The 7,665-nt window shown below is 41.6% G+C and overlaps 2 long non-coding RNA genes across 3 annotated transcripts; one reads left to right on the forward strand and one right to left on the reverse strand.

Moving 5' to 3' along the window:
* Positions 1 to 369: 369 nt before the first annotated feature.
* On the reverse strand, positions 370 to 5,573 carry LOC138224297 (uncharacterized). Of its 2 annotated transcripts, XR_011182738.1 has the most exons (4): positions 5,411 to 5,573; positions 1,379 to 1,415; positions 1,173 to 1,223; positions 370 to 641 (listed from the first exon to the last, which is right to left on the reverse strand). It is a non-coding gene; the product is annotated as an uncharacterized lncRNA (long non-coding RNA). The 2 variants fall into 2 exon arrangements; XR_011182737.1 differs by lacking the exon at positions 5,411 to 5,573 and having other exon boundaries at positions 1,379 to 1,637.
* LOC107078970 (uncharacterized) lies at positions 3,315 to 4,266 on the forward strand. Its single transcript, XR_001479934.2, has 3 exons — positions 3,315 to 3,455; positions 3,687 to 3,805; positions 4,104 to 4,266. It is a non-coding gene; the product is annotated as an uncharacterized lncRNA (long non-coding RNA).
* Positions 5,574 to 7,665: the final 2,092 nt, after the last annotated feature.

Consider the following 7,665-nt stretch of genomic DNA (forward strand, 5'->3'; position numbering starts at 1 on the left):
GACCAAAGCCACCACCAACCTGCCATCCTCTCCTGCCGGGAGCGAGTGGGCCTGGCTAGAGCTGCGGTCAATCAGCCAGCCCCCGCCTACCCCTCTCCAATGAGGGGGGGTGGGCGAGGCTCGGCTTGATTGCTACCACACCCCGAGAGAAACCCCAGATACTAAGTTTTTTGGCGGGAAAATCTGGACACGCTTAAAAAGGGGGTAGCCTTTGACCTTTTCAAGTCAAAAAGCGATAGGGCGTCCCCTTGCGGCCACAAACTGTAAGCAAAATCTCTCCGCCAAAAAACTTACCAACACCGGGGTTTTTCAGGGCCAAGGGGGTACAGAACTCTGCACAAGAAATCAAAGAACAAAATCAAGGTTCAATCAACAATTTATTGAGCGAAAATAGCATACAAAACAAAGCATTACAATACGTCGGATGCACAGGCTTCAAAGTGGAAATAAACATGCATTTCAATTACAAAGTGTCAAAGCACGGCTACATTAACGCTAAATAGTGTTACAAGTCAACAGAGTAAGAAAACATTTCCAAACAACTACAAGTTAAGATACAGAAACACACAGCACGTTACTGTTTCTCCGAGTTATCAGTCGAGGCAGCGACCGGAATGAAGACTGGAACTTCGTTGCATTTCCTGTAAAACAACAAAAATCAGAATTAATTTTCGGTTACAAACAGGATCTCGAAATTATCCCAGAAAGATAGATATTCTGAATCGATTCTTACGTTCAAAAGATGAAACAGTTTAAAAAGATTTAAAAAGATTACTGGTGTAACAGTTACATTTAAAGTGTGAATACTGAAACAATACAGCTAGTGTGTGTCGATTAGGAACTACCACTACTAATGTGCTCTTTAACGTTTTCCATTTTGATGAGCATATTTGTTTTCTGCAACAATTAATTTAACACACAAAATTAATCCATGTCTTTATAGGCTCCGTTGTTTTAATTGTTGTGCAATTTGGAAGCCAAAACGGTTTCTGAATAATCTACTATACGCAGAAAGAAAACCGAAATCGGTCGTAGTTTAGCAAAAAACGAGTTCTATAAACAGCAGGCCTACAATATTGTCGGGTCAAAACCATTTCTGCATTTTCGGGAGATACATTATCTAATATAGTTCAAAATGATACGTGTAAACGAGTAAAAAGGTTTATACTTACATCGATAATCCCACCGGCTGAGCCAAGCCCGTCCTGCCCGAAGACACCAAACTGGAAACACAAGAACACACGTATTTAGACGATTATTTAAAGATAATTTAAACCAAGGTTTCTTAGTAGCAAATAGCGTTTTCACCAGGATAGATAGCGAAGAAAACATTTAAAAAAGATACGTGTAAAGAAATGAGTAAAACGTTTATACTTACTTGGATAATTGCAGCAGCTGAGCCAAACATGTCCTGCCTGTAGACACACATTAAAATTTAGATTTTAAAGACCATCAAAACTAACAAGTATTCGTTGCAAGAGAAATTTGTATCAATTTTTCTTGAGAGGTTTAGACTACATAATGACATACGTTAAATTTTATCTATATTAAAATAAAGGAAAAATAAAAAATAACCATAAAAGACGCGGAACAAACTCACTCAGCTCCGCTCTCTCCAGCAGAACCTGGCGCACAGGTGCGCGGGGCGTGGCCTGCGAGAGATGTCATTCGAGTGGGCGTGGCCACAGTCTGACGTTGCAGGCAGCTTTTTTTCTTGGCTCCTCGTGAAAACTTATTAAAGATATCGAGCATGTTTACAGAAGCCCCCATGAGTTACAAGTTTCAAAATCCGTTTTCTTCCCATGGCCATCTGAGTAATCCGAGTTAATGCATTAAATCATTATTAGTGTTTGAGAGCTACAGGAATGTGAATGAAAGAATTTAGCAATATGTAGGCGAGCTGTGGGCTCTAAAGTTTTTGCAGGACGCATACTGTTCTATAACCTGATCTATCTTAACTCTGCAGCAAGAAGTCATAGTCATATTTATATTCTGTAAACGTTTATCATGCACTCAATGTACTACCTTTGTACTCATTAGTCATTCAGCTGATGTGCTCATTTAAGAAGTTAAAAGAACATGAGAAATTTCAAATAATATTCTATCCATGTAGTCCTTTTAGTTACCGGTATCAGTTTGATTTAATAATCTCACACAGCTATTGCTCAAAAGAAGTCAGACTGTTGGATTAAACAAAGTGGCTGGATCACCTGTGCCATTCTCCCACAACTCTTTGTGTAAAGAACTTTTCAATGTACTTCCCCATGACATCCTTTCATGTTTCCCTTGGATCACGTAAAAGTAGTTCACCCTGAATCACTGCAACTTAATCTTTTAACTGGTTACCTATAGCAACTCCTGAACTCATTAGCATAGTTTTCAACACTTGTGAACGACATGTATACTGAAGTACATTTTACATTCAAATAAACTCAGATTTCCCAACCCAACCCAACCCAACCCCGATTCTAAGCTTTAAGCCTTACCCTAAGCACTAAACTATATGGAGAAAAGATCGGGAAAGTTGCAGTTCACAAAAGAGGAGGTCGATCCAGTGCCTCTCACTGCCTTGCCTCAGCCTTCATGTTAACGGGAGACCTGACCTCACATCTCCTCCTGTCTGCTACTGACTCACTGCTGATGGCCTGGCTTCAGTTCTCCCTGGGAAGTTTTTATCCTGACCTTATAATCATCCTCCAGCTGAATCTCCTAAGCTTCCCTATGCTCTTGAGCTCTGGTCGCATAGTAACCTGTAATCCTTTTTAGAGAACTCTGCTTTCTTGCAAGGCAGTATGACACCACATGAGCTTCTTACCAAAGAGCATAACTCAACAAATCTCAAGCAACTCCAAAACATTTCACTTCTCAATGTGGAAAGTTAAATTTGTTTTGCAATTTTAGCAAGTAGGCTAAAAAGGAATATGTATTTCTAAGCTATAATCAAATCATTTTCTTTCTTTCTTAAACACTGAATGTTCAGGGAAAATGTATTAAAGCAACATCATAGTGTCCCTAGAAGGCTTCTGTAGGCACTTTCCATTTTGGCTCAAGCCCAGGCTGTGGTGTTTCTCTGAGCCAAGATGGCTTCTGAGCAGGCGGGATCTGGAAGCAGGTGTGCATTATCGAGCTGGACACACCTGGCCACTCCACATGAGGATTTTAGGGCTTTTGGGATTGGTTCCCATGGATTTAGCCAAACCCCTGTAATTAATGAAGAGGCTTATAAAAGTGAAGCCTGGGAGAAACACTTCTACATTACACCTTCAGTAAAAGAGGAATATAAGACTTCTTCATTGTGAGTTGTGTTACCAATATTCCTGTTTCTAGAATACTGGGAGCTGTCTGGTGAGAAGACCAAAATGTCAGTTGCTTGGAAAATTCAACCAGCACACTGTTCCTGAAGCCAGTTGATTCTCTTTGGGACTTGCCAAGCTGAGCTGTGGCTTGGAAATGCAGTAAGTGAAACTATCCAGTAAGGAGTGCTACATGTTGGGAGCAAAGGAACAAGTAATAGGTTTATTCCATGCTGAAAAAAAGAAGAAAGAGAACACAACGTTTCGGCCGTGGAGCCTTCTTCAGGTGTAGGACTGGACAGGGGGAACTGGGTGGGTGGGGGGGGGGAATCCATCCAGTATGTCTTTGCAGCATGCCATTGTGAAGAGATGTGACAATAACCCTATTCCAAGGGACTAGGTTTGGAGGCTCTTGAGGAAAGCTGTATACCAGGAAGAGCCGTCTGTGGGATACAGAAACCCAGCTTGACCCTGCTGCACAGCCAGTGAGGAGAGATGCACTGAGATCCCAGGTAGGACACTGCTGTACTTGGCTGTTGAAATGGGTGGAGATTAAAGGTACTGTGGATACAGGCATCAGTCCAACACCCCAGTCCTTCTGTGCTAAATGGGAGCTTATTCACGGCAGTATCTCAACTGGACAAGTCTGGGGGATGGTGTGGGAGTCCTACAGTGACGGCTCATGCTCCTTGGGGATACAAAATGACTGGCCTGGGTACCGATGTTGGTATTGAACTGCCGAGACAACACTATAATGGTCAAAGTGTCAGGACATTGGTCAATGTAACCTTCTTCCTTTCCCACCTGCAGGAAGAGCCCTGTTGATCCCATGGGGAAGAACAGAGATGCACTGCATTTGTAATGTGGAACCAAGATGCTGGGCTTGTCTGGTGATCCTCTGACCTCCTGTCATGTGCTTGACCCTGATCTTGTACCTACTAAGCCGTGCAATAAAGTGAAGGTGTCATTGGAAGTTTGTGTGTACAGACTTAAACTCCTAAGAACTGTCCTCCGTGGTTCTGGTGGATACTCCCCAATGCTTAAATGATCTGACTAGTTGGAGGACTAATCTGTAATTCTTCAGAAGTAGTGTGTCATAGGGAACATTACCACCTGGAGAATATGTACAATGCAAGAAAGCTGGGGATATGTACTGGTTGTTCTTAAGTGAGACACAACTGCACCTTGGTTAATGCAAGGAGCTTCAGTTCTGCAGTTCACACTTTTAATGCACAGGTTAAATAGCCCAAGCCTTGCAACTGCAGATGACCACTAGCCTTAACAGGACCAAGGGATTGTAGATTTGCAGTGCCATTACTGTAGTAACGCAGGTGCCAAGCTGGGAGGTGACAGGGTTTCCTGACTGGAATTGCTCTGTTCCCACCTCAGCTGTGGCTGCTTTCTGCAGGTACTGCAGGGTGGTTTCCCTCAATGGTGAGTAGTGTAACTAGTATTTCGGAATTGGAAGGGCCCTACACATTCACCATATGCTTGCCCAGGAATCAATTTCCACCTCGACCAGGGCTCTTCATACCTCACCCTGGGAATTGCCAAGCGAGTTTGGCTTGACAAGTCACCTCCTACTTAAATGAGGAGCAACGCTGCACGTTATACTGCTCCCCAATCTGATCACTCGCTAGTAAGAGATGCTTAGCTTGAAAGGTCTCCTGTATTTTGTTGCAACGCATCCCAAACGAATCAGACCACTGCGCCGTTGGAGGGGGACAGGGTAGCGTCACGCCACTGAATAAATGAGGCGTTTTGTAGTGAAAACAAAAGCACACAAACGCAGCACTAAGGAAGGCGGTGGGTTAAACCATCACATAAAACTAAAACCGCGCTGTGCTCTCTTACTCCTCTGAAGGATCTCCTCATGAAGCTATATCCGTTATAAGCATAAATAAAAGCTGCTATAATACGACTTATGTTTAAACTCAAACCAGCAGATGTTTTTCTCGTTTGTTCCGTGACTACATGCGCCTGGGTATCACATTAGTAATTACGTACATTTAGCGAATGCCTTTCTTCCGTCTTACAAATTGAATTGCCGGGGACATTCAGTTATATACTACCACGCGATAGAACAAGTAATAATCACGGTCTACATATGAACTTACTGCTGGGATGAGTTGAAATGTTCTGATTCAGAGCTGCAGTTCGTGCTAATCAGAACAACGGCGATGCTGAGCCCTCAGTGCCGCACTGAGCACAAGCTCAGCTGGGCTCCAGCTTCATTCCGCACGTTTCTCGTTGCAGCTGAGCTCAGAGCTGGAGATGAGATCCAGATTGTACCGTATTAACTAGCCCGCAACCGCCTGCTAAAGCCGAAAATTCGTTGCATATGACTCCACACGATTAAAGGTTTTACATGTCATCCACTGCTTCAACTAGGAGCACTGGTGAAAGGGTGTTGTGCCGTTATGTAATTTGATAACTTGCCGATAAGAGCTCCTTACCTGGAGGGGTGTTCTAGTTTTTGTTTCATCTTCTCCAGAGTTTTGCATCACCTGTATAGTTAATCCAGTTCCTTAACATAATCTAATAGTAAAGTATAAAACCTGCTGAGCTCTGGCTCTTCAAAAGCAGGGTTGAGAGTATCTGCTTACTATAGTGTGTATATATCTTGTTCCTAAAGTAAAATGATAAAGATTAATATTCCAGTAATTTATTAGATTTAATTGCCGTCTGAGACATGGCACATATTTGACATATAGTTACTCTGTAATTTAACATTAATATAGAATGCAGGGCATTTCACAAACCTTGCATTAATGTCACATGCAGATATTTTGAGTGTGAGATCAGATCTGTAACTTAACATTTCAGTACCTAACGGTTTCATTTTCATGGTCAGAAGGGTTTTATCCCACTGCAGTCTTTTTACTGCAGCACAAAACGAGGTTCTTTTGTGTAGAGTGCTTTTCATCCTGAAGGAATCTACAGATTGCCTGGAATTGACTATTCATCAAGCAAATGCAGCAGTAGGTGAGACACCAGCCACTCTGCACCAACATCTCCTCTACCAGCTAGAGAAGTCAGAAATTAAATGAAGGAGTAACAATAAGCTCATGTTGTCAGTCTAGCCTTGAATTTAGCCAGGACTCCAGGGTTAACACCCCTACATTTTAATCTTTATGATATTTGCTTAAACATCATACAAATGATTGAACCTCTCACAGCAAGGGGTAAGATGGAAGAGCACCACCTATCGTACATATCTCTCCGACCCCACTTGCAGTAACAGGCTGGATTTCCAGGTTCTGTACCAGTTCTGGGTAGGCTCAGACTTGTTTAATAGGAGATCAGGCTAAAACATATTAATACTGTTTCTTTTTTTTTTCCAGACCTGCTTCTGGGTGGTAGGGAGTTCTTCTTGGACAAAGCTTAGAAACCGGAGACGAGCGCTATTGTCAGCTGAGGGGCTGGAGTACCTGTAGTTCCTATTGGTCAGTTGGTCATAAACTGATGAGCTGCTTCTATTGGTCAATAAGAGGAGGCGCCTATTCGATTCCTATTGGCCGGACGTAAGGAAGTGAGCAACCAATCATATCGTCGATTAGGTAGCCGGTGACTCTAGATGACAATCTTCATACACTTTGAATTTACTGAAAGTACAGAACTGGTAGGGTTATAGAAAGACACATTTTGTTTAAATTAAATAGAAGACAACCTTCTAACCTCTGAATCATTTTTACTTCTTCATAAAAAACCACAAACGAATTAGAGCAGAGCTCTTATAAGTGTCATGTTTGACAACGGAATCCACTTTTAAAAAATATTGTGTATATGGGCATGTAGATATATTTAAACTTTTTTTTATGTATCTCATACGAGTTTTATTCCGACAACTGTGGACGTTGTTTTCGATTTCGATCGGTGTTACGGTGACTGAGAGGTGCGGTCGCCACAGTGTAGGACTTGCTGAAGCAGGAGACTATTTCTAATGACTAACTGTTAATCACGTAATTGCAGTGAGAATAAGTAAAAAGTGCGTCATTTACAAGCTATGAAATGTTTAAAATTATATTCCGTTTTTCCATTTTACCGCTGTCTCTTTGATAACTGATAAAAAGAAAAAAATAAAGTTGTTAGCTATTGCTTAAAAAACAAAAAAGTTCAAATTATATTAAAATATTTTCTGCATGTCTGATACAGTAAGTTTCCGACGTTGCTTTTAGATATGTTATGAACTACCTCGTTCAACCTCGTGACGTAGCGCCCCTTTAAAAAACACTTTTCTGGTTCTTTTTTTCACGCATCCAAATTTGCTGTGGACGAAATACATAATTTTATAAATCTAATTCTAGTATTTTTAAATACGTGGCTTGAAAGACGGGTCGAATCCTTAAACGTCCCTTGATTTTCATATTTA

Source organism: Lepisosteus oculatus, chromosome 19, assembly GCF_040954835.1.
Source record: "Lepisosteus oculatus isolate fLepOcu1 chromosome 19, fLepOcu1.hap2, whole genome shotgun sequence".
NCBI lineage: Eukaryota > Metazoa > Chordata > Actinopteri > Semionotiformes > Lepisosteidae > Lepisosteus > Lepisosteus oculatus.